We start from the raw sequence: 27,274 nt of genomic DNA on the forward strand, positions 1-27,274 counted from the left end.
ATGACTTGGATATGAATGTAAAAGGTATGATCAGTAAGTTCGCTGATGATACAAAGATTGGTAGGGTGGTAAATAGCGAGGAGGATAGCCTCAGTCTGCAGGACGATATAGATGGGTTGGTCAGATGGGCGGAACAGTGGCAAATGGAATTTAACCCGGAAAAGTGCGAGGTGATGCACTTTGGAGGGACTAACAAGGCAAGGGAATACACAATGAATGGGAGGACCCTAGGCAAGACAGAGGGTCAGAGGGATTTGGTGTGCAAGTTCACAGATCCCTGAAGGCGGCGGAACAGGTAGATAAGGTGGTAAAGAAGGCATATGGGATACTTGCCTTTATTAGCCGAGGCATAGAATATAAGAGCAAGGAGGTTATGATGGAGCTGTATAAAACACTGGTTAGGCCACAGCTGGAGTACTGTGTGCAGTTCTGGTCGCCACACTACAGGAAGGATGTGATCGCTTTGGAGAGGGTGCAGAGGAGATTCACCAGGATGTTACCAGGGCTGGAGCGCTTCAGCTATGAAGAGAGACTGGGAAGATTGGGTTTGTTTTCCTTGGAGCAGAGGAGGCTGAGGGGGGACATGATTGAGGTGTACAAAATTATGAGGGGCACAGATAGGATGGATACTAAGGAGCTTTTTCCCTTCGTTGAGGGTACTATAACAAGGGGACATAGATTCAAGGTAAAAGGCGGGAGGTTTAGAGGGGATTTGAGAAAGAACTTTTTCACCCAGAGGGTGGTTGGAGTCTGGAACTCACTGCCTGAAAGGGTTGTGGAGGCAGGAACCCTCACAACATTCAAGAAGCATTTGGATGAGCACTTGAAATGCCATAGCATACAAGGCTACGGACCAAATGCTGGAATATGGGATTAGAGTAGACAGGGCTGATGGCCGGCGCGGACACGATGGGCCGAAGGGCCTCTATCCGTGCTGTATGACTCTATGACTTTATCATTATTTAGTTTACAGACATGTTTTGTATCAAATAGAATAAATTTGGCAAAAGAACCAAAGGCGACATGAGGAGAAACTTTTTTACGCAGCGAGTAGTTATGATCTGGAATGAGCTGCCTGAAAGGGTGGTGGAGGCAGATTCAATCATGGCTTTCAAAAAGGAATTGGATAAATATTTGACGGGAAAAAAAGTGCAGGGCTATGGGGGAATGGGACTGACTGGATTGCTCTTACAGAGAGCTGGCACAGTCTCGATGGGCGGAATGGCCTCTTTCCGTGCTGTAATGATTCTCCGAAATGAAGCGTTGGGGACAATGCAAAGATTCTGGAGCCTGAAACCAGTCCCTGAATCCCCAGGAAATTTGTTCCTTCAGCACTTGATTGAGTCTTCACCCTCGGGTTGGAAAAGTTGTAGTACATATAACCTAATACAATGTGCTCCTTATTTTTGCCCAGTTTGAATAAAGCTTATTGGAGTGAAGATTGAACCCAGGTCTGCACCAGATCCCATTCACCCATCACCCCTGTGCTCGGTGACCTACATTGGCTCCTGGTCCACCAACACCTCGATTTTTAAAATTCTGTTCCTCGTGTTCAAATCCCTCCATGGCCTCACCCCTCCCTTTCTCTGTAACCTCCTTCAGCCCTACAAACTTCTAAGAACTCCGCATTCCTCCGACGCTGGCCTCTCGTGCATCCCCCACCCCCTTCGCCCCACCATGGGTTGCCGTGCCTTAAGCCTTCTAGGCCCTAAGCTCTGGAATTCTCTCCCCAATCTGCTCTACCTCTCTCCTTAAAACTTAACTCTTTGACCAAGCTTTTAGTCGCCTATCCTAAAAAAGGCCAAAATTCCTGGGGGTGGGGAGCACGCAACTCGGTTGGATTGTCTGTTGGTTGGCAGGAATTTAGGGCAGAACACGGTTCCACAAGATCCCAACCCATTTGCAATCTAATAGTTAAGCCTGATTGCAGTAATTGCATGATTGAATTTATGCAAGAATCCTTATTCATCTTATATACAATTATATAGAAATTACAACATGAGAAACAGGCCGTTCGGCCTAACGACTCTGTCGGTGTTTATCCTCCGTATAATCAGTTGTCCTAATCCCATGTTCCCACTCAGTTTCTATATCCCTTTCTTCTCCTTTCCTTCAACCACCTATCTAACCTATTCTTAAAAGCAGATATGGGGCTCAATTTTAGGGGGAAATTGCGGGGGCGGGGTGGGGGCTCCGAAAATCAGAGAAATCCCATTCAAGTTTGGAAGCCAGCTCCAACCTGCCGACTTCTGAGTTCCCCACGGATGCACCTGTGTGCGTGCGGTCGTCCTGAATCTGGAAGTCCCGCCGGCCATTAAAGCCGGCAGGATGATAGTTAAAGAGCCAAATGTACTTCATTGAGGCACTTTACTTGTGACAGATTACGTGGTTAGAACGATTTTTAACTTACCTGGGCAGCTTGCCCACTGCTTCTGATTCACGCCTGGAAGGGCTGGATCAGGCAAATAGAAACAAAATAAAGTACATCAAAAACCATTGCACTAAGTTAAAACACAAAATCAACCTTCCTTTTTACCCTTCTCCGATGTCTGATGTCTCCCTCTCTGATCTCCCCCTCTTCATCCCACCCCCCTCCGATCTTCTGTTCCAGCTCGCTTTCTCGCTTTCTCTCTCTTTCTCTCTCCTCCCCCCCCCCACCACACACACACACCAGCGTTGCAGCTGCTGGCTGCCAGGCGCGAAACCCGGAGAGCATGTTAATTATCATCAATTAAGATGCGATCGTGTTGGAAATGGTAAGTTTTGTTTATGCGGGTTTGCCATGTGCAGCTTCACCCCCCCCCCCCGCTGCTGCCAACCCGGCACCATTTCAAAATTGAGCCTATGGTCTCTCCTCCAATAACTATTTCTGGTAATACATTCCACAGTCTCACAACCCTCTGTAAAAAAAAAAGCTATTCCTGTTCTCTGTCCCAAATCTCTTACATTTAATCTTATGTCCCTGTTCTGGAGCCCTCAACTCTTGGAAATGGTCTATTTCTATCTACTCTGTCTCATCCCTTCATATTTTTAAATACCTCTTTCATTCACCCTATTAATCGCTTCTGTTCAAACCAAAGCAGCCTATTTTTCCCCAGGTATCATGGTTAACTCTGATTGAGATAAATTGTATAATGGAATTTATGTAGGACTACTTTTTCATTTTCAATCTGTCAGATGGTGGTAAATATCATACAAAACTAGATTCGTGCCAGGTAAAACAGACAATTGAATTTACTTATATTTAATATACAGAAGTAAAAATACTAGGAATACATGTGAGCAATATTTTAACGAAATTCAATTAAAGACTTGCATTTATATAGCACGTTTCACAACGTCCCAAAGTGCTTTACAACCAATCAAGTACTTTTTGAAGTGTAATCACTGTTGTAGAAAACACAGCAGCCAATTTGTACTCAGCAAGCTTCCACAAACAGCAATGTGATAATGACCAGATAATCTGTTTTTTAGTGGTGTTTGGTTGAGGGATAAATGTTGGACAGGACAACAGGGATAACTCCCCTGCTCTTCTTTGAAATAGTTCCATGGGATCTTTCATGTCCACCTGAGAGGGCAGACGGGGCCTCAGTTTAACGTCTCATCTGAAAGACGTGCCTCCAACAGTGCCTTACTCCATTGGAGTATCAGCCTGGATTTTGAGCTCAAGTCTCTGGAGTGGGACTTGAACCCACAACCTTCTGACTCAAAGGCAAGAGTGCTACCAAATGAGTCATGGCTGATACCTGGAATGTGTTAGTATTTTTAAAATATTGCTCATATTGTATAATAACGATCCAGTTTCTCTCATAACTGGGTTAATACAGCTTTTATACACAAGCCTAAAAGGACAAAATTCCTGGATTTGCCACAAGGATCATAGACTCTGTTAAAGATGTGGCACAAAACCACTTTTAAGTACTTAACTGAGAATTCACAAGCACAACTAATATACATGATCTATGCACAAATAACTTTTCAAAGCTAAAGAATGAACTTGCATTTATATAACACCTCATCATGTCTCTCAGAAAAGCCTGAGAGAGCTTCACATACAATGATTTACTTGGAAGTGCAGCTGTTGTTGCTATGCATGCAACTGCAGCAGACATTTTATGCACAAGGTTCTACAAACAGCAAGTAGATAAATGACCACTTGATCTGTTTTTGGTGGCGGGTGAGGGCTGAATGGTGACCAGGACAAAAGAAAAAAAAAGGAAGACTTATATTTATAACCTGACCTCCAGACATCCCAAAGCACTTTACAGCCAATGAAGAACTTTTGAAGTGTAGTCACTGTTGTAATATTGGAAACACGGCAGCCAATTTGCACACAGCAAGGTCCCACAATCAGCAATATGATAACAACCATATAATCTTTTTAGGTGTTGGTTGAGGGATAAATATTAGCCAGGACATCGCGGAGAACTCCCCTACTGTTCTTTAAATAGTGGCCGTGGGATCGTTTACATCCACCTGAGAGGGCAGACAGGGCGTCAGTTTAATGTCTCATCTGAAAGATGGCACTGCTGACAGTGCAGCACTCCTGCAGTGTTAGCCTAGATTTTGTGCTCAAGACACCAGGAGAGCTCCCTGCTCCTCTTACAATTGGATCTTTCACAACTACTTGAACCATACAAACACATGTCTCAAAATATAAAATTTACAAACTGAGCCAAAGAGATTATAGTTAAATTCTAAGCAGAATAACAACTTTCGTTTATACAGCACCTTTAACGTACAAGACCTCTGAAGGCACTTCACAAAGGGAATAATAAGGGGACTGGATACCAGACCAAGGGAGAGGAGCTAAAGGAGATGATTGAAGGCTAGGTAGAAAAGATGGGTTTTGAAGAGATTTTTAAAATAGGACAGAGAAAAAGAGAGGAAAAGGGATTTAGGGAGGAATTCTAGAGAGCAGGGCTGAGGCAAGTGAAAGTTCTGCCACTGATGGTGCGGAAAAGGGAGGTGAGTATGCACAGGAGGGTGGAGTCGGAGACTAGGGGGACAGAATGGATGGATGGAGGAGGTCACAGAGGCAGGGAGATGCAGGGTGTGGACAGATTTGAAGACAATGATGACAAGGATGGGGGGGATGAGTGCCAAAGTCAGTCAGCGAGGATATTGTACTAAATAAGCCAGCAAAGGAGCGTCTAATGCTTGTGAGAGGAGAGGCTTCTCCAGTATAATTGCAGAGCTTCTGCTCGTCATTTCCATAGCCCCCATTCCTTATGAGAAGGAATTTTCAAATTGTTTGATAAAAAATTCTCTTACAGCCAATCCCTAGAAAGTCTAATATCCTTTTTTTAGTAAAACTTGAAACCAGCAAAGCCCTGAAGATTAATTTTCAAGTCTGACTTATTTTGTAGGCCAGCAGTAAAAGGAGCTTTCAACCTTCAAGTCTTTCTACCTGGGATTACACCATTAGTCTATATTTTGAAAGGATGATTTACTTGAGGGATAAGTAAGTGTCCTTGTGGGTGAAAAGATTCTGGTGTGTGATATTCAGATTCCAAGAAAAAAGCTACAGTTTGCAACAGTCCTCAGACACATCTCTTAGCTTCATGCAAAATAGATTTCTCATGATAAAGAAGTCGACTTTGTCAGTAACTGAATGGAGATGTCCACGTGCAATCTACCTCCCATTGACATCAAACTGTTTTTTCAGTTTACATAGCAGGAAGCTGAATTTAGACAGCAATGCATTGCAGCTGATATTTATGGCTAGCTAACTGTAGGCTTGTTTGTGTTCCATATTTGGCTTCCATCGTTGCTAACTGGTAATATTGCTTCCGACTCTGCTCCTCTATGGGATAGTAGGTGTTTGAATTTCTTCCATGTTCTTGTACTGGAAATGGAATGTTGTCTTCTGTACTGTCTTTAGTGTGAACTGAATGGAAACAAATGAATGTTACAATTAGGTCCATTATCTATAATTGCACAAAGAATTAGTTTAACATTTAGATTACAGAGCTACAAAGTACATTTAAAGCTGTAGGACACCATTATTACAGTACTCCCTTATATAAACATCAGAATGAATGCAGAGGTGCAATGTGTTGAACACTAACAAGGGGTGGTAGGACACAGATTATCCACAGCTCACTAAGCCCTCTCCTTCCAATAGGCCATCTACATTTTTGTCCAACAGGAATTCTTCCACAACTTAGTTACTCTCTTGGGGGGAGATCAATAGTCACAAGTACAGTTTCCAAGAAGGTAAAACTGTGAAGTTTTTCATTGGTCACATTGCAGGTAAACATTTCAGAAACAAGTTCTACATAGTTCTGTGGCTGCAGGATAAACATTCAGGGTCTCAGTTCACCCTTGGAATGTGGCCGCTGTGAAATTCTGTTGGACCAGATAAGAAGGTAAACTGGAAATCTTTTGACAGTACGTTTCCCCCCTTCCTTTTTGCCCCTTTGTTTAGGAATACTGCAATATGCATCATTTTCCAGGCATAAGACGGGCAAATAATTACTTCCAGGTCTTCACTAATGTCATTCTTAAGCTGACTACCAGAAGGTGCACAGAAATAGCCTAGTGTGACTTTCCTCCAATTCTGCTTCTCTCCTTGTAGGTTAACTCATGATGCGTCGCTTGCTGGTAGCCCAGCTAAGATCAGAAACCCACCAACTGGAGAATCATGGTGCAAACACACACTTTACAAATCCCTGGCACAGTGCATTGGAATACCAATAGGTATGCCATTGGAGCTACTGTCGTAACAAATATTGAGAGTCGGAGCACCCACATGCACTAATTGTTTGCCAAGGCAAGTTATGTCCACTTCTGACTGTTGATGTGAGTGTCTGGGTACCAACAGATGGGCACAGAGCACCTCTCATGCAGTCTGACCTGCTTGGTTGTCCTCCTCTTCCAAACACATCAGATAAAGGGATTTTCTGGCAAGTTTCTCAGTCAGACGCCTGGATGAAGAATTTTTTAGTAACAGAATGCTCCATGTGTGTTGGGAGGGATGGAAAATTGACAAAGGAACCTCCTGTAATAATGCTGGTGTGGATGGTAAGGAGATTCATTGCTCAGACTGTTGTTGTCGTCTAGGGGCTTATGCATAAGTGGACACTGCCGCTACCAGCTCCTTCCAACCATGACGGTTCAGGTCTCTCACTTGTGGCTCATCAGCAGTAAGGCACATGCTGTTAGGGATCTCCTTTATGGTGTCATCCCATCTTATTTTGGATCTGCCTCATGGCCTCGTCCATGTTGGTGGTGGTTTGGTGGTGAGTGCTTTGTCAGAGTCAGACTTGGGGTGTCCATACCACAGGAGTTGGCAATGATCTACCAACCAGGACAGCAGTGATTGATTAGTCAGGTTTCGTACAGTCTCATTTGAGATTTTGTCCTCGACCTTTAGTAGTTTGCGAAGTGAACTCGAATGGAGTCCATCGATTCGCCTGTTCATTACTTTGGTGCGTACCCATGTTTCTCAGCCATATTTAAACATGCATATTGCGCTGTAGGGAGTAATATTTTGAGATTGTGAATTATGTTCAATCTCCATATATGGGATCGAGACTTCATTGCGGAGCTCGCGAGTGCAATGCGCCTACAGCAGTCAGGAAAACAGTCCCCACTGGAGGAAATCATGCTGCCTCAGTAAGTGAACTGTGTCACTGATTCCACTGTCTTGGATGAATCGTCATCTATTCTGAAGGAGGCTGGAATGATATTGCGAACGAGTAATTGCAGTTTCATGGCAGGTTTAACCAAGGTGGACTGGTCTGTGCAGAGAGGGTGGCAGCTGATGTGACCCGGGTGCACTGGTTTGTTAGAGTATACAGAGAAGGCTTAAATAGCTGATTCTGTAATTGTTCTCATTAGAGTTATGGGACCCCGAAAGCCAACCGCCGCATAGGACCAACCACCCAACTGGCTGGTCTAAACGGTTCTGAAAACTACCAGTACATCATTCCGGAAGGATTACTACACAAGCATGACACCAGACTGTGCCACTTCCTAACTGACCCAACTCATGTCCCAACATTCTGATGGCCAAGAGAAAGGGAGTACAAAAAGAAAGTGAAATTACCAACCCCTCCCCCCCCCAAATAAAAACTAGTCACGCAATGTAAGTATTGGACATGTACATGGTGCTGATTGCATCAAATTCAGTCCATCAAGTAGTGACACATAAAGGTCCCAGAAGAGATCCAGCTACTGGTGAGTTTCAACTTTGTTCAGAATTCTCCACTCACTTAAACCATTTTTGAGCTGCTGGTACTGTGACCCTCGAATGTCGCTCTTCCTGTTTTGTTTGTAGTCAGTGAGTTCCACTGAGCACATTTTGCACCTCTTCCAATGGCAGTATCTTGGCTGCTGTACAAGGTATGGAATTTGCCTCCTTGTCTACTGCTGCCAGAGGTAGAAATTCTACACAGGAGCACCGTACGAATCATCAAGATAAAACCACCATTCACGTATACGTGATGAGCTTCACAAACATTCAAGCAGGATGACACTGCATGGGGTAACAGCTGCCACACTGCCCACCTCACTGAATGCAGTTCATCTCAGCCACTGGGTAGCTGACCACCCCCCACCCCCACCTCACTCTAAGTGCTGGTGAAGGACTGACATACTGCTTTGTGTCTGGGTAGATGGCAGTGGCTCGCTGTATTATAGCAAAAGAAAGTGGGAAAAGTAATACACTCACCAACACCTGACACAGTCTCAATGTCTAGAATTTCAGTTTTGTATTCCAGTGTAGGAGTTTCAGTCTCTTTGGTGCTTATCAGTGGCAGCATCACTATCGTTGTCTTTGAATCACAGGCACTCTCATCCACACACTGCTCCCCAGTCTCTGGTCTGGTTTCTATACTTTTTTCTGTTTCTTCATCACTACTTTTAAAAAGATCACTTTTGGTGCCACAGATGCAAATAAACTGTTTTTGTTTCAAAAATAACAGAACAGGGAATTTATTTTACAGATAGGCATTTTAATTAAGTACATTTAAAACAATAATGCTTTCCTTTTTATTTTTTTAATCCTTTCCCCTTTTTGGGACGCTCCAAGTCTCCTGGGCTGACTGATTATTTCAGTATTCCAGGCCAGCCAGTTATACTGATTATATTTGAAGTCACCAATCTGAGAGCAATTCAAATTTTCACAAACATTGTGAAACAACCTTAAAATGGTAGTTTCACTCAGCCTGGGCTGCACATTGGCTGCAGTATAACTTCAACTAGAGGGTAGTCAGCTCTATACTAATTTCAACACTGCTATTCTGACACCAGTGAGTGGCATTTTCTACCTGTGTTTAAACATGCAGAACTATACTTTGCCCAAGTACAGCATGTGCAGAGGCAGCAGTATAACTCAGTGCATACAAGGGGCCTAATGTCTGCTTGAGGCTCCATCTGCAATATTGGGTTGCCCTGAGGCAGCCTTTTCCAGCTGCATTCGGGAAAAACAGGTCTACATGCGACCTAACAGGCGGTCCTTAAAGGGACTGCTGCAGGCCGCCACCAAAAAGGTAAGTTTGTTAAAATTACTTACCTGAACGTGGAGCCTGCAAGAGCACGAGTGCTTCTCCAGGCTCCACATCCAAACCACTCGGGACCGCTGGCAGCCACCGCTCGCAACCCCCCCACCAATCCCCCCACCCTTCCTTCCAACCAGCAATGAATATTGCGACAGACCTCGGAGACCTGTTGCATCAAATACCCGTGCGTCCCCTATTCCTGGTGGCATGCCGTCAAAAATATTTAAATAATTTCCAGGCTGGGCGATCGACCAGGGTCAGAAGTGCATGTTTGTGGAAGTGCCACCAAGCAGGAGATGCGCCTTAATTCCATGAATGTGGAATATCTGGGCAAATAAGTTCAGGAACTTTTGCTTTTCCAGGCGGTCATCAATGAAGACATTTGTAATAATTTAATTTATTTTTAAATTTGTACCCCAATATACCTTTGATTAATCAAAAATCAATAAATAAAAGAGCAATTCAGAGAACAAGCCACTTAGAGTCAGCAAAAGAAAACATTTACCTTCAGTTTCACCAGCAGTCCAATTCCTATAAGAGAGACACACAAACAGAGGCACAACAGTTAGAACCGGGCTAAAGAGACAGAGATGATCCTGGACTTCATATATTTAACAAATACCCCAGTTGTGCCATTGTAAAATATTTTGAACTAATTTTTTTTTTAAAATGAGATGGTCGCAATGTTTCAAAACATTCAAGCTTATATTTTGCTTTGTATTCAGGCTACACATTTACAAGGTTTTGCATCAGTCTGCAGCACTTAATTCACCATTTTACAAGAGTAAAACAGTGAATAAAGGGGGCATTTGGTACGAATTTAAAACTGTTGCAAAAATTCAGTTGAACTTTTAGATAACTGGCTTGCAAATATTTGCCGTATACACAGTGAGGCACAGGGAATGACTCCTGGTTTGAAGTTCCTACTAATTAAACTTTTGGCAACTGAAGGTAAATGTTTTTTTTACTGAATCTAAGTGGTTTGTTCTCTAAATTGCTGTTTTAATTATAAATAGAGGCATAGAGTACAAAAGCAAAGAAGTTATGTTGAACCTTTATAAAACACTGGTTTGGCCACAACTGGATTATTGTGTCTATTTCTGGACACCGCACTTTAGGAAGGATGTGAAGGCCTTCAAGAAGGTGTAGAAAAAATTTACTAGACTGGTTCCAGGGATGGGGGACTTCAGTTAGGTAGATAGACTGGAGAAGCTGAGGTTGTTCTCCTTAGAGCAGAAAAAGTTGAGAGAAGATTTGATAGAAGTGTTCAAAATCATAAAGAAAATAAAGAGAAACTGTTCCCATTGGCGGAAGAGTCGAGAACCAGAGGGCACAGATTTAAGGGATTGGCAAAAGAACCAAAGGCGACATGAGGAAAAACTTTTTTACGCAGCAAGTAATTATGATCTGGAATGCGCTACCTGAAAGGGTGGTCGGAGCAGATTCAACCATGGCTTTCAAAAAGGAATTGGATAAATACTCGAAGGGAAAAAATTTGCAGGGCTATGGGGTAAGACTGGGGGAATGGGCTGAATGGCCTGCTTCTGTGCTGTAACCATTCTATGATTCTATGATTCTAACTGCTCCACGCTAATATTTGAGTGACTGAGAAAAGCTTCTGATTGGTCAAAAGCCATTGGCCTGCCTTTATCTAGTTACTTTAGTAACCTCTTTCCCCTGGTCCCAAGTGCTTTCAACCCTCTCTCCCCACAGTTGCCTCTGTACTTCCTCTCCTGTCCATTTCTCCTCTCTTGCCCGAATTTGTCCCCCTATGATTATAATGCGACTTGCCAAAACAGTCTTATGGCTCCTTTGAAATGGAAACAAAAAGTTTATGGCTAAATTATGGAGCCATAGAATATATAGTTTGAAAACAAGTTTAATAAAGTACATTTATACTTAACGTTTGGGTCAAGAACTTGATTCTGGTGCGTAAGAATTATTAATTTCAGTTTACATGATTTAGTAAAATTATGATTTTACATTAAAGTGGTTTGGCAGTTAGGTTCATACATGCGAAAAATATCGGCAGCCTAAAGGTTCGATGTTAACATTTTGTCCTTCAGATAACTGAAGTTCATTTTCAAGTTTTGTTTTTATCAATACAAAGTTTTATGCTGAAGTGCTCTTGATATGACATCAAACTCCTGCCTTTGGGAAAAGTTTCATGTTAAAATGATATATAGAGCTTTGATCCTCAAGCATCCCTTGATGCTCTTTGCTGCGTGTCTTCAAATGCAGCAGCCATTATCACCGGCCTGAATTGACTGATTGATTTTTATATAACAACTGATGCAAATCTACATTTAATGCTGGAAAATGCGCATTGAGCTATTGTAAATTCACACCATTATCTCAAATAATCTGGTTACAGCCATTAATATTGTTTCTTTTTGCTTAAGTGCTATAATGTACACTTTGTCAGTTCTCTAGCTGAGGAGCTACTACCTCTTCCTTTTGTACTTGGACTCTACCTACATGGCTGACACCCAAAATTACAATCTGAGCATATAACAAGCACTAAGAAGATTAGTCCTTTTCCTTACCTTGCTTGTTAGATGTCTTGCATAATGATGATTTCACTAATATGACTGCACAAAGAACGGACAAGGAAACTGCTACCCACACCATGTAAGAACTAAACGAACTTTCTGAAATAAAATCAGATATTGATATGTAAAAATATACTTAAGCAATTGAATGATTACATAACATTTTCCTGACATCCATGGGCTTAAGGCAGCCTTATTGAAATGGAAACCCTTCAGGCTGCTTGTGTTTTTCCAACACCTCTGACTCTAGCTTCTTCTCCTCCAAGACCTGCTTGTTAGTAATGTATTTTGCTGTGAAAGTAGCTGGGGTATTCAGGAAAACCTGACATTTCCTCACTGCCCACAGATTATCACCTCTTACAGGCCTCCATAGGTCAATAGTATTGAAGTCCATATGGGATTCCTGGACCAGTTTCACTAGTTGCAGGGGTGCAAAGTCCCACCGAATAAATTTAAAACAGAAATCGACAGTTTCCTAAAAGTAAAGGGAATTAGAGGTTACGGGGAGCGGGCAGGAAATTGGACATGAATTTAGATTTGAGGTTAGGATCAGATCAGCCATGATCTTATTAAATGGAGGAGCAGGCTCGAAGGGCCGATTGGCCTACTCCTGCTCCTATTTCTTATGTTCTTATACCTCCGACACTCCCATGCTTAAGTGTCAGCTGTGGCTCAGTAGGTGGCACTCTTGCCTCTGAGTTAGAAGATTTGTGGGTTTCAAACCTACTCCAGAGACTTGAGCACAAAATCTAGGTGACACTTCAGTGTACTACTGAGGGAGTGCTGCACTGTCGGAGGTGCCATCTTTTGGATGAAACATTAAACCGAGACCCTATTTACCCACTCAGGCGGACATAAAAGATCTCAGGGCACAATTTTGAAGACAAGCTGGAGAGTTCTGGAGAGTCCTGAATTTATATAGCGCTTTTTATGACCTCAGGACATCCCAAAGCGCTTTTGAAGTGTAGTCATTGTTGTAATGTAGGAAACGCAGCAGCCAATTTGCGCACAGCAAGGTCCCACAATTAGCAATGTGATAATGACCAGATAATCTATTTTGACGTGTTGGTTGAAGGATAAATATCAGGGAGAACTTCTCTGCTCTTCTTTGAAATAGTGCCATGGGATCTTTTACCTCCACCTGAGAGGGCCTTGGTTTAACTTTTTATCTGAAAACTTCAAAGAATTCTACTCTCTCCTCTCCCATCCAATCCATCCACTTTGGACAGAAATAAGAAAATTTATAAACACCAGAGGACAAAGTTAATTAAATATGAAAACCTAATCTACACATTCTAGACGTTCAAGCATTCTTTCACTTAGTAACAATTACAAGTAAAACCTACTATCTTTTCGATGTTGTTTTTCCTCCAAGACTTCTGAATCAACACAATAGTTGTTGACTGTGCTGTTACCTTCTGTTTGTGTGGTCTTCCCCAAAACTGTACAACTGTAAAGAAGATATTTATCACTTAGTGTATTCTTCCCAGCTTCTACAAGCTCAGTGACTCTTTTGTTGAACAAGGTGCTTCTACCTTAATTTTGTGATCAACTCATCTGAAGAGCGTAATTTATTTACAACTTAAGAGGAACAAGGGAGGAAAGCTGAGAGAAGTGCTGACTAAATAAAATAAAGATCATGTATTGCACTGGCTTCAGTCAGGTTGTACAAAGGATACAAATTCTGTGCAACATGCATCATTCCTAGAATATAAAATACTATAGATAGATAATTAATTAATATATAGACAGACAGATTAGATCAGGAGCTGACCTTGTGAAGAATTTTGGAATCAAGCCAGTCTCCAAGGCAGCATATTAATGCCTCAACATGACACGCCATATTAATCAGTCTGTCACAGATCTTATGTTTTTTGACTAAAGCCACTGCAACACGCACATCGTTAACTGCAATGCAGTAAGGAGGAGCGTTACATATTTATTCATCTGTCATCCCTCCCAAATGTTCAGCCCTCCTCTCGTGACTGTGTTAACTCCAGCTGGAAGACTCACAGCCCTCCTGTACTTCATCCAACTGAACATGTTTCCTGTATGAATCTGGGCAGTGAGTGTCAACCAATTTCCACACAAACTCTCTATTAGAGGCCAATTAGCTGCAATCAGGAGCAGAAACCTTGTCTGATTTTTCACCTCCCTGGCCCTGGGATACTGAGGCTTATTGTACTGCCCCAGCTTGGATCAAGCTAACTCAGCATAGACTGAGAATTGAACCTGGGGCCTTCTGGTCTCCGTGGCTTAGTGCTACACCGTGGACTACTTTTAACCATTAAGGTGTCGAGTTGATGAGCACAAAACCATATTTTAAATTAAAATATTCTAGAAAAAAATAATTACAGAAATTCAATCAGATAACATGATTTTAAATTTTTAATAAACCTGATCTGAGAAATACAACTTCAAAGGGTAAGATGCAGCGAGGATCACTGTGAATCACAGCCAGTCTGGTTTAATGAAACTCTGCTTAGAAAACTCTTGTACTGAAAATATTCTCCTTAAACTGTAAATATAAAACTGATTCCAAGAGAATGACTTACTTGGTGTGAGGCTGACATTTCAGTGTTTGCGTGGTATTCAGAAAGGTTCCTGGAGGACAAGGCTGGCATACTCGGTTGTAGTAATCTTCTTTAACTTAAAAAAGACAGCACTGAGTGGTAAACAAGAGCTTTTATAACTTTAATAAAGCACGCGTCCCCTGTGCCAATATCAGGCACTCACGGGGCAGCAGCGCATGAGCCAGATGCAGAGTAAAGGTCTCTGGCCTTTAATACATGGGATGCAGCAATGGTGAATGGATCACAAAGGCTGGTGCTTCTCTGTGGGAAAAAATACCAAAAGGGCAAAAAAAGAAGATAGTGAAGAAATAACAAAACAGAAGTAAAGCTAAAGATATTTCATTCTAATGCGAGAGAATAAGAAATGGGTGTACAGAAATGGAAACCTATGCATTGAAGCAGAAATGCCATACAACAGGAACAATAGAGATCTAGTTAAACTAGCACAGGAATCCAACCTGGGAACTTTCTGATTTGTACAGCTTCCTGCTATACTCCCCATTACCTTTATCTGCTGGGCCACTGGCAGAGCCTGGCTAGCAATCATAAAAGAACTAGCTTCCATAGGATTGCACAGGGAAAATTATGGCTTTTAAAGAATTTGGATACATTAGTGAAGTAGTCAATACCTGGAAGAAGCAGTTCCTTATCTCCACATCTTTTACATTGTTTACATTTGGTTATGTCCTCAGTTGCACAGTAATGGCCGAGGGAACACTCACATTTCTTGTCTCCTTTAGGGATGCACGGAACAGTTTCTGTGTCAAGAAAGTAAAAAAAGAGTTTATTAACAGACAATACTCAAACTTCTGCTGTACCATTTTCTTGTGCTTTAAGCCAGACTTATAGTAGCTTTTAAGGAAGAAAGACTTGCATTTATATAACGCCTTTCATAACCTCAGTACGTCCCAAAGCACTTTACAGCCAATTAAATACTTTTGAAGTGTAGTCACTGTTGTAATGTAGGAACCATGGCAGCCAATTTGCACACAGCATAGTCCTGCAAACAGCAATGACATAGTCCATTTTAGGTGTTGGGGGATAGGACACTGGGAGAACTCCACTGCTTTTCTTCGAATAGTGCCGAGGGATCTTTTACGTCCACCTGAGAGGGCAGACGGGGTCTCGGTTTAACATCTCATCCGAAAGACAACACCTCCGACAGTGCAGCACTCCCTTAATACTGCACTGAAGTGTCAGCCTAGATATTGTGCTCAAATCTCGGGAGTGGGGCTTGAACCCACAACCTTCTGACTCAGAGGTGAGAATTGATGAAACCAGCAAACAGAACACAGACCGGAAATGGAACATGGCATCTTCTGGATTAGCGCTACATCAGGAGGTGCTTTTACCAACTAGGTCGCTGGCAAAGCCTAGTTTTAAAGTCATCCCATTCTGTTCAACATTTCACATTTGCAGAAGCAGGAAAATGACTTTTGCATTTCTTGTTTAAAAATAAAAAGATGTAAATGGCACCGAAATCAAAAAAATTAATGTAAAAGTGAGATTATTAATTGCAATTACTTACCAGAAACTTCAAGAGTTTCTATCCTCCCATCGTGCTTAATTTGTCCACCTTGCCAAGAGGTGAGTGAATTTATAAATGATAGAGGACAAAGTTAAGTAAAGTTAAAATCTAATCTACGCTGACTAGAAGTTCAAGACTTACCTGGTATTGTCGTTGCTGGTGGATCAACACAATAGTTGTCGGCTGTGCTGTTACCTTCTGTATGAAGGGTCTTCCCCAAAACTGTACAACTGTATAAAATATTTATCAGTTAGCTAATTCTTCCAAGATACTACAAATTCAGTGAGTCTTTTGTTAGGCAAAGGGCTTCCATCTTAATTTGTGATCAACTGATCTGAAAGCATTCCATTTATATTTGTCCTGGAAATTCAGTACATACAGAATAATGGAGACCTAGGAATAATTAAAAGAGTAATTTATACCCAAAGTTCTGCCATACCAGGTGTATTTTTAACGATGATGTGAGGGGTAGCTGCCGTGACCAGCACTGGCAGCTCACCCTGAGTATGCAGATGATCATAGAAACAGAAGTAGGCTATTCAGCTCCTCAAGCCTGTTCCACCATTCAATTAGATCATGGCTGATCTGTATCTTAACTCCATCTAACCACCTTGGTTCCGTCACCCGTAATACCCTTGCCTAACAAAAATCTATCAATCTCAGTTTTGATATTTTCAATTGGCTTAGCCTCAACAGTTGTTTGGGTAGAGAGTTCCAGATCGTCATTACCCTTAGTGTGAAGAAGAGCTTCCTGGCATCACCCCTGCATGGCCTAGCTCTAATTTTAAGGTTATGCCCCCTCATTCTGGACTCTCCCCACCCCCGACCAGAGAAAATAGTTTCTCTCTATCTACCCTATCAAATCCTTTAATCATCTTATACACCTCAATTAGGTCACCCCTTAATCTTATATACTAGGGAATACAAGCCTAGTCTATGCAACCTGTCCTTATAATTTAACCCTTTTAGCCTCTGTATCATTCTGGTGAATCTGCGCTGCACCTTTCCAAGGCCAATATATCCTTCCTGAGGTATGGTGCCCAGAACTGAATGCAGTACTCCAGATGGGGTCGAACCAGAGCTATGTAACAAAACTTCCAACCCTTTGTATTCCAGCCGTCGAGATAAAGGCCAACATTCCATTAGTCTTTCAAATTATTTTTTGTACCTGACCACTAGCTTTTAGTGATTTCTATACACGGACCCCCAAATCTCTCTGCTCCTCCACAGTTCCTAGCCTTTTACCGTTTAGAAAATACTCCGATCTACCTTTCTTAGGTCCAAAGCGGATGACCTCACACTTCCCCACATAAACTCCATCTGCCATAGTTTTGCCCATTCACTTAATCTATCAATGTCCCTTTGCTCCCATTTACACTGTTTATTGTGCCATCTAACTTAGGGTCATCAGCAAACTTGGATATATGGCTATCTATTCCTTCGTCTAAGTCTTTTATGAGGCTTGAGGACCAATTTCTATCAATCCTCGTGCTTCTTGTGCATCGCCAAGTCTGGGACCCTTCTAATTTCTACCCCAATAACTTCAAAGGGTAAATCAGATGCAGTAAGCGTCAACGTGGATCACGGCCAGTCTAGTTTGATGGAGACTTTGCCAAGAAAGCTCCTGCACTGAAAATATTCTCCCTAAACGGTAAATGCCATAAAACCCAGATTCCAAGAGAATGACTTACTTGGTGTGACGCTGACATCTCAGTGTTTGCGTGGTATTCAGAAAGGTTCCTGGAGGACAAGGCTGGCATACCCGTTTGTAGTAATCTTCATCATCTTAAAAAGATAGCATTGAATGATGAACAAGAGCTTTTATAACTTTTAACCAAAACAGCACGTTGGCACCCCCCACCCTCCTGCCCCCGGGTCCTCGCTCAGCTATAGCATGAGTCAATCATAGAGTGAAAGCTTCTTCCACTCTGCCACAACAAAGTATCTGAACTTCTTCCCCCCCCCCCACCCCTACAGAGACAACACCCAGATTGCATCCTTCCTCAACCTCCGCTATGGTTACTCTGAGTAAGAATGCCAATTTGTGGTGAATTATACAGAATTCCCCACCCACTAAGAACTGAGTGATACTTCGAGCTCGCAGAGAGAGGAGACTTTTGTCTGTCAGTCTGGGCTGACAAAAAAAATAGTGTGTGAAACCACTGCACCAGCTGATCATCCATTCTGTGTTTGAATCTTTGTAATTGCAGCATTTCATCCCATTCATTTGTGTTGTAAATTTATTCCTGTTGTATTACTGTAATGTGATTCCCAATAATCTCACTTCTACATCAGCCTAAGTACACAGACATCGCTGTCTGATTTTAGACAGTGGTGCACAATGTTGCCGTTATGAGATAACCAACTACAGAAACTGATTTTATCATCACAGGATGTTATTCGTGTTTTGCTGAAGAATGTTTGATATGATCACCAACACAGCCACCAACATAGACTGCAAAAGTATACACTTAAAATGACAATTAATTGACATTCTAGTTAACGCCTTAAATTAACAAGCTTTCATAGAACTGAATAGGGGAAATTCTAGCTTTTGAAAATCAAGACACTTAAGTGAAGTAAACCATACCCAGAAACTTCTTATCGCCACACTTCTTGCATTGTTCACACCTGGTTGCATGTTCAGTAGCACAGTAATGATGGCGAGCACATTCACATTTCCGGTTTGTTGTCGGGGTGCACGGGACAGTTTGTACACTGTTACCTGTAATAATAAAGTAAAATAGTGGAGGGGGGGGGAGGTGATTAGTAATAGACAATAATGTAATGTACCACTTTGGTCTGTCCTTGTATTCAAATACCAAAGTAGTCCATCAAAAACTGCTATAAGAAAGACTACGTAGAAGTTAAGGCTGAGTAAGACAAAGCTGTGATGCCTTTGAGGAAGCATCATGAGTGAGTAGTGGATAGGAACATTAGGAACAGGAATAGGCCAGACCCTCCGAGTTCACCACCCACTTTGGGGCTCACCCACTCTAATCCCGCCCCCCCCCCCTTTAAAAATTGGGGCCCTAGAATCACAAAATTAGAATGTCACAACACAGGAACAGGTCATTCAACCCATCAAGTTTGTGCTGGTGTTTTTCTCCACCTTAGGCTAATCCCACTTTCCTGCTCATTCCCCACACCCTTTATTATTCCTATTTTTCAAGAAACAATCTAATTTCCTTTTAAAAGATTTTGTGGACTCTGCTTTAATCAACAGTTTGCTGCTGAAAATTCCAGTTTGTAACCACCCTCTGTGATAAGGATTTTTTTTTCTTGCTTCCCTTTTAGTTCTGCTAGTGATTATCTTAAATTTGTGACCCCTTGTTACTGTCAGGTCGACCGGTGGGAAAATATTCACAACGCTTCATAATCTGGAAGACCCCTGTCAGGTAACCACCGAGATCTTGCATTCATATAGTGCCTTGCATGACCTCATGACGTCCCAAAGCGCTTTACAGCCAATGAAGTACTGTGAAGTGTAATCACTATTGTAATACAGAAAAACATGGCAGTCAATTTGCAGACAGCAAGGTCACACAAACAGCAGTAAGATAAATGACCAAATAATCCAGGTTTTTAAAGTGATGTTGGTTGAGGGATAAATGTTGGCTAGCTTCAAATAATAACATGGGATCCTAAAGGCAGACACAACCTTAATGCCCATCACGAAGGTGCAGCACTCCCTCAGTACTGCACTGTTAGCATAGTTTATGTGCTGAAGTCCTGGAGAGGGACTTGAAACTACAACCTTCTAACTCAGAGGCAAGAGTACTACCCACTGAGCCATGGCTAACATCTAGTGATAGGTGTGTGCAGCTGCAAGCATGGCTGTGTCACAAAATGGTGATACCCGAATAAGGAGTGCGCGGGCATATATAGTTAATTTAATATATTATAGATATTGATTTCCTTTGCCTACAACACTTTTACCAGGGAGAGTTTAATAGGTTTGTACTTGAATGAGCTATGTGCAACTTCAAGAGGATGATGTGAATGTGGGTTTTTGATGATTATTGAAGAATCTACTTGAAGGTTTTAATGTTTACCTGTGCAGTGCCCATAACACTTGCGACATTCCGGGAGGGAATTCTCTTTCTCGGTGTACGTTCCTTCCTCACAAGGTGCACACTCTGTCTGATTTTTGCTTGAATGTGATGTAACTTTGTATTTACCTTTCACCAGAAAAAAAGTAAGTCAATCTGTGAGTAATGCTGATGGATAGTGAAATGTCTCGAAATACTTCACCCAATTTTTTGTTGCAGTGACAGCAATCATTTTACACACAGCAAGTTCCTATAAAACAGCAGTGACCAGTTAATCCACTTTCGGTGCTGTTGCCTGGGAGATGAATATTGGTCAAGGTTAAGATACCAGGAGAACTCCCTGCCCTTTAAATAGTTCTGTAAGATTTTTAGCATCCACCTGAATAGCTAGATAGGCGTTTAGTCTATGAGTGAGGCTTGAACTTACAACCTTTGGACTCACCAGACCAAGCTGGCAGTTACAAAACATTAAGAACTAGAAAACTTGTTTCATTGTGTAACTACAAACATTCTTAAAGGAGAAAACAAATTGCTCTTGTTTGTACGTACATAAAATGACATGATGATGATTTAAATATTATATAAAGATCTGTGGAACAGATCATTTCCACAAATTAATTACGGTTTACTTCATCACTGGAAACTAAACCCATATCGCCTGTGGTGCACGGTGTAGTTTAGTTTGCTGTGAAAATAGCCAATTTGACAATAGTTTACATATACCACTTATTAAAAAGATCAACAGTTTTTACAGGCTAGGAAAGGAATATTAATTGTTTTTTCTGTGGTACCTCCAGAAACACACTGAAAAAGGGAGAAGGTTAGAGGTGATAGACGTGCCACTGTGAGAAGCTAGTGAACTCAGCATCAGTGGGTGAGCCATCACTGCTACTCCTGCCTGCATCATCCTCAGCCCACTGAAGCTGCACTATTTGTGGTTTCTGTCTTTATTGCAAAAGCAACAGCAACAACTTGCATCTATGTTGTGCCTCACGTCGCAAAGACATCCCAGATCAGAGAAGGAAATTAACACTGAGCAGGAGGGATAAGAACATGTGGAAAAGGGTTAAGAGGGCCAAAAGAGCAGTTGAAAAGAAATGTCTGGAGTAGGCTTTGAAAGGTGGGAGGGAATGGGTACGGTTAACGTATTTAGGAAGGGAGTTCCAGAAGGTGGGGGGAGACATTTGGCTGAAAGAGTAGCCGCCAATGGAAGTCTAAAGAGGACTCGCCATTTTTGGTGTCCCCTCTTTGCAGGCAAACACTCAGTGGATATCTGCCATCGGACTGTCAGTAACTCCATAGGCAATCCCGCAACAAGTCTTGATTTAATCACAGTGATTATGTTGAAAGGAGGAAGAGCATGTAAGACAATGTATTTTTAGCCTAGGAAGAACAAGGGAGGAAAGTTCAGAGGAGAAATGACTACCCAGGTCTACCTCACCACCACCTCTCTCGACCCCTCCATCGTCTCTGATTTGTCACACTGCTTCTCCGACATCTAGTACTGGAGGAGAAAAATTTCCTCCAATTAAATATTGGGAAGACCAAAGGCAGTGTCTTCAGTCCCTGCCACAAACTCCATTCCCTAGCCACCGACTCCATCCATGGAGCTTCCGACCACAGATCAGCTCCATCACCAAGACCACCTACTTCCACCTCCGTAATATCGCCCGTCTCAACCCTGCCTCAGCTCATCTGCTACTGAAACCCTCATCCATGTCTTTGTTACCTCTAGACTTGACTATTCCAATGCTCTCCTGGCCGGCCTCTCATCTTCCACCCTCCATAAACTTGAGCTCATCCAAAACTCTGCTGCCGTTTCCTAACTCGCACCAAGTCCCGTTCACTCATCACCCCTGTGCTCGCTGACCTACATTGGTTCCTGGTCCAGCAACGCCTCAATTTTAAAATTCTCATCCTTGTTTTAAAATCTTTCCATGGCCTCCCCTCTCCCTATCTCTGTAACCTCTTCCAGTCCTACAACCCTCCGAGATCCCTGCGCTCCTCCAATTCTTGCCTCTTGCACATCCCTGATTTTAAATCGCTCCACCATTGGCGGCCGTGCCTTCAGCTGCCCAGGCCATAAGCTCTGGAATTCCCTCCCGAAACCTCTCCACCTCTTTACCACTCTCTCCTTTAAGATACTCCTTAAAACCTACCAATTTGACCAAACTTTTGGTCACCTTTCCTAATATCTCCTTATGTGGTTCGGTGTCAAATTTTGTTTGATAATGCTCCTGTGAAGCACCTTGGAACATTTTACCACGTTAAAGGCGCTATATAAATGCAAGTTGTTGTTGTTGTTGTTGAATCATGAAGAATTTTGATAGAGTACATAAGGAGAAATTGTATTCAGTGGTAGAAGAGCCGCTACCCAGTGGGCACAGATTTAAGGTAATTGGCAAAAGAACCATAAGCAAGATGAGGAGAATTTTATTTATGCAGCGAGTTGTTAGGATCTGGAATGCACTGCCTGAAAAGGTGGTGGAAGCAGATTCAATAGTAGCTTTCAAAAGGGAATTGGACAAATACTTGAAGGGGAAAAGTTTGCAGGGCTATGGCGAATGGAGCAGGGGAATGGGGCTAATTGGATAGCTCTTTCAAAGAGCCGGCACAGGCACGATGGACCGAATGGCCTCCTTCATTGCTGTATGATTCTATGATTTGGCCTTGAAATTATCACCAGATGCACAGAATTTTGAAGTACTGTATTTAAAATAAGTGCTTAAAAACTGTTCATCCAAATTGTTTTTAAAGGATGAACAATCCTTTTGTGTGTGGAAAGAGACTCCTTTATCTATCACCAGCAGAACATACTACACCATCAATATTTTAATGTATTTTCATTTGAGAGTGGCATTCTCTTAAACAATATCATCACGCATGACCCAGCTTCTATCATTCTTGGAAGCTAGTCATGTACTGAGAACTATTGGGCATTATCTAATCAAGGATCAGATGCCTAGATTTGGAGGAAGCAGTAAAATTAACATTACAATTATCATTGAGAAATAAAGTTTTGGTTCTTTCTCTGTTATTTCTCATGAAATAGGAAATGTTGAAAGTAGTAAATTTGCAACTTTCATTTCTAGGCTGGATGTGCAAAATTAGGATCAGATAATGAGAGCAATTCTCTGAATATGATGCACTTATTTATTTTCAAGTTACTTGAAGCGTTAGACCGGATTAGCAAATAACTTTCAAAATGACTTTATGCTGCCACTAGTTTACATTAGATTTTGGGATCACTCAGTGCTAGTGTCCTCTTATAGCTTCAAGTTGTAAAATGCCTTTTAAAGTTTCTGCATAAAATTTGCAGGGTTATGGTGAAAGGAGCAGGGGAGTGGGACTAATTGGACAGCTCTTTCAAAGAGCCGGCACAGGCACGATGGGCCAAATGGCCTCCTTTTGTGCTGTATTGTTCTATGATTCTACAACAGTATTGATAAAATAGAAAGATAAGAAAGTTTCTGCTGATAGACTGAAACATGTGATTATTTGCCACCCTGTTGCAGGTTAGAGTATCTAATGAGTATGTCCTCATTCTGCCTGACTGTCCTCAATCGTTACTAAATATACAGCTAAGGAGATTGCTACATTTTCAATACAATTATAGAGTAATGAATGAGAAGTGATGTGTGGACTGGAGTAAACCACAGCAATGTTGAAACCTAATATTTCCATGCCATTGAATCCTGTCACCTAACCACTGATCTGTAAGTTAAAATAATTTAAAAATAAAAGTCCAAACTTCTAAACACAGAGCTAAATAATTTTTAGACTTTAAACCTGAAACAACAACAAAGTGTTAGAATTGGTTTGTGGAGAACATGATTCAAATTCTAAAATCAGTGCAAATGGGGCAGCGATCTTTCAATCTGTAGTAGGAGTTATTTTCCGATCCTTGAAAAGTGGCATGAAGATTTGATTTTATATATTCAATATATATCTGACTATTAGATTAGTTTCAGTCATTCTCTGTCAACTACAAAGGCTCGCAACCTTGCAAAGCAGTCTTGCAATTTTTTAATGCAATTATCTAACCCCTTCCACTTCCCAAATGCATTGACTACTGCTAGTGATTAGTTCTGCAGAGTTCAACGGCCCTCCAGTATCTCACCCAAATGACCGATCTTCATGTGTTGGCCTAGGCTGTGAGTATTAGCAGGCTGCTCAACAAAGCAGCAGCGAAAGGCATCACTGTCAAGCCCTATCCTGTTCTCACCCTGATGATGGAAATTGCAGAGGTACTGGCCATAATCTGCCGATCCTCCTTAGAAACGGGGGTGGTGCCAGAGGACTGGAGAATTGCAAATGTTACATCCTTGTTCAATAAAGGGTGTAAGGATAAACCCAGCAACTACAGGCCAATCAGTTTAACCTCGGTGATGGGGAAGCTTTTAGAAATGATAATCTAGGACAAAATTAACAGTCACCTGGACAAGTATGGATTAATAAAGGAAAGCCAGCACGGATTTGTTAAAGGCAAATAGTGTTTAACTAACTTGATTGAGTTTTTTGATGAGGTAACAGAGAGGGTTGATAAGGGCAATGCAGTTGATGTTGTGTATGTGGACTTTCAAAAGGCGTTTGATAAACTACCACATAGTAGGCTTGTCAGCAAAATTGAAGCCCAGTGAATAAAAGGGGCTGTGGCAGCATGGATACGAAATTGGCTAAGTGATAGAAAACAGAGAGTAGTGGTGAACGGTTGTTTTTCGGACTGGAGGAAGGTATACAGCGGTGTTCCCCAGGGGTCGGTACTAGGATCACTGCTTTTTTTGATATATATTAATGACTTGAGCTTGGGTGCACAGGGCACAACTTCAAAATTTGCAGATGACTCAAAACTTGGAGGTGTAGTAAACTATGAGGAGGATAGTAATAGATTCCAAGAGGACATAGACAGGCTGGTAGAATGAGCGGACACATAGCAGATGAAATTTAACGCAGAGAAGTGTGAAGTGATACATTTTGGCAGGAAGAATGAGGAGAGGCAATATAAACTAAATGGTACAATTCAAAAGGGAGTGCAGGAACAGAGAGACCTGGGGGTATATGTGCACAAATCTTTGAAGGTGGCAGGGCAGGTTGAGAAAATGGTTAAAAAAGCATACGGGAACCTGGGCTTTATAAATAGAGGCATAGAGTACAAAAGCAAGGAAGTTATGTTGAACCTTTATAAAACACTGGTTCGGCCACAACTGGAATATTGTGTCCAATTCTGGGCACTGCACTTTAGGAAGGATGTGAAGGCCTTAGAGAGGGTGCAGGAAAGATTTACTAGAATGGTTCCAGGGATGAGGGACTTCAGTTATGTGGATAGACTGGAGAAGTTGGGATTGTTCTCCTTAGAACAGAGAAACAGAGAAGGCTGAGAGGAGATTTGATAGAAGTGTTCGCAATCATGAAGGGTTTAGATAAAGTAAATAACGAGAAACTGTTCCCAGTGGCGGAAGGGTTGAGAACCAGAGGACACAGATTTAAGGTGATTGGCAAAAGAACCAAAGGTGACATGAGGAAAAATATTTTTATGCAGTGAGTAGTTATGATCTGGAATGCGCTGCCTGAAAGGGTGGTGGAAGCAGATTCAATCGTGGCTTTCAAAAAGGAATTGGATAAATACTTGAGGGGAAAAAATTTGCAGGGCTACAGGGAAAAAGCGGGGGAATGGGACTAACTGGATTGCTCTTACAAAGAGCTGACATGGGCTCGATGGGCTGAATGGCCTACTTCTGTGCTGTAATCAATCTATGGGCTCAATTTTACAATGGTGGCGGGTTGGGAGCGGGGGGGGTGAAGGTGCGCGTGACAAACCCACATGAACAAAACTTACCGTTTCCGCGCAATCGCATATTGATTGCTGATGATTAACGTCCTCTCTGGGTTTTGCGCCTGGCAGCCAGCCTGATTGACAGGCTGGCTGCCGTCAGGAGCTACAACGTGGGGGGGGGGGGTTGTGAGAAAGAGATAGAGCGAGACGTCATCCAGCGCTGGACTAGAAGATGGGGGGGGGGTTGGTGGGTAGGGAGGGGAGAGTGGAAGATCCAGGGGGAGAATGGAAGATCGCGGGGGTGGGGGGGGGGGGGGCGGAGAAGGTAAGGTCAGGAGGACATCGGGGGAGTAGCGGGAGAAGATCGGGGGGTGAAGAGGGGGACATCGAGGGAAGATCGGGAGTAGATTAGGGGGGTGAAGAGGGGGACATCGGAGCGGGAGACATCAGAGTAGGGTGCAAAGGTAGGTTCATTTAGTGTTTCCACTGCCGTCTATGGTTTTTTATTTAATTTATTTAGTTTCTTGTTCCCTGATCCGGCCCTTCACGCCTGGTTTCACCAGGCATGAATCAGAAGTGGTGGGCAAGCCACCCAGGTAAGTTAAAAATCGTTATAATCACTTACACTGTCACAGGTAAAGTGCCTGAAATACCTCAATGAGGTACATTTGGCTCTTTAACTGTCATCCCGCTGGCTTTAATTGATGGCGGGACTTCCGTTTTTGGGTCGCCCACACGCACACAGGTGGGTCCCTGGGAAACTCGGAAGTCGGCGGGTTGGAGCCGGCTTGCGAACCCGAACGGGATTTCCGCGATTTTCAGAGCCCCCCCCTGCCCCCAATGCACCCGCAATTGTCTCCTAAAATCATCCCCTATGATTCTATGATGTCCACACATGCATACCTTCCAAGAAGGATCATGGGATAGCAACCAGGAGCAGAACCTTGGCTGTCTTTTTCCGCTCTCCAGGCCAAGTGAGCTGAGGCCAATTGGAGCATTTCAACTACTGCCCTGAATGAGCAGACCAGGAATCAAACCTGACACTTTCTGGTCTGTACAGCTTAGTGCCTTTAGTTATTGGCCATTGGGAGAGCTGAATGTCTTGCTTCACTGATGGCTCTTATGAGTGTTTGAAATTCTTATGATCCTAGTCTAGTTCACTGGAGGTGTCCTGCTTTCAGAATCCAATTGTTTTTTTTTATTCGTTCACGGGATGTGGGCGTCGCTGGCGAGGCCGGCATTTATTGCCCATCCCTAATTGCCCTCGAGAAGGTGGTGGTGAGCCGCCTT

General features: G+C 42.4%; 1 long non-coding RNA gene across 1 annotated transcript in view; it reads right to left on the reverse strand.

Moving 5' to 3' along the window:
- Positions 1-20,299: 20,299 nt before the first annotated feature.
- The window catches only part of LOC137301026 (uncharacterized), a 28,220-nt gene continuing 21,245 nt past the window's right edge, over positions 20,300-27,274 (reverse strand). The window contains exon 3 of the long non-coding RNA XR_010958215.1: positions 20,300-20,340. This is a non-coding gene — a long non-coding RNA (uncharacterized lncRNA). The remainder of the gene's footprint in view (positions 20,341-27,274) is intronic.

This window comes from Heptranchias perlo, chromosome 32, assembly GCF_035084215.1.
Source record: "Heptranchias perlo isolate sHepPer1 chromosome 32, sHepPer1.hap1, whole genome shotgun sequence".
NCBI lineage: Eukaryota > Metazoa > Chordata > Chondrichthyes > Hexanchiformes > Hexanchidae > Heptranchias > Heptranchias perlo.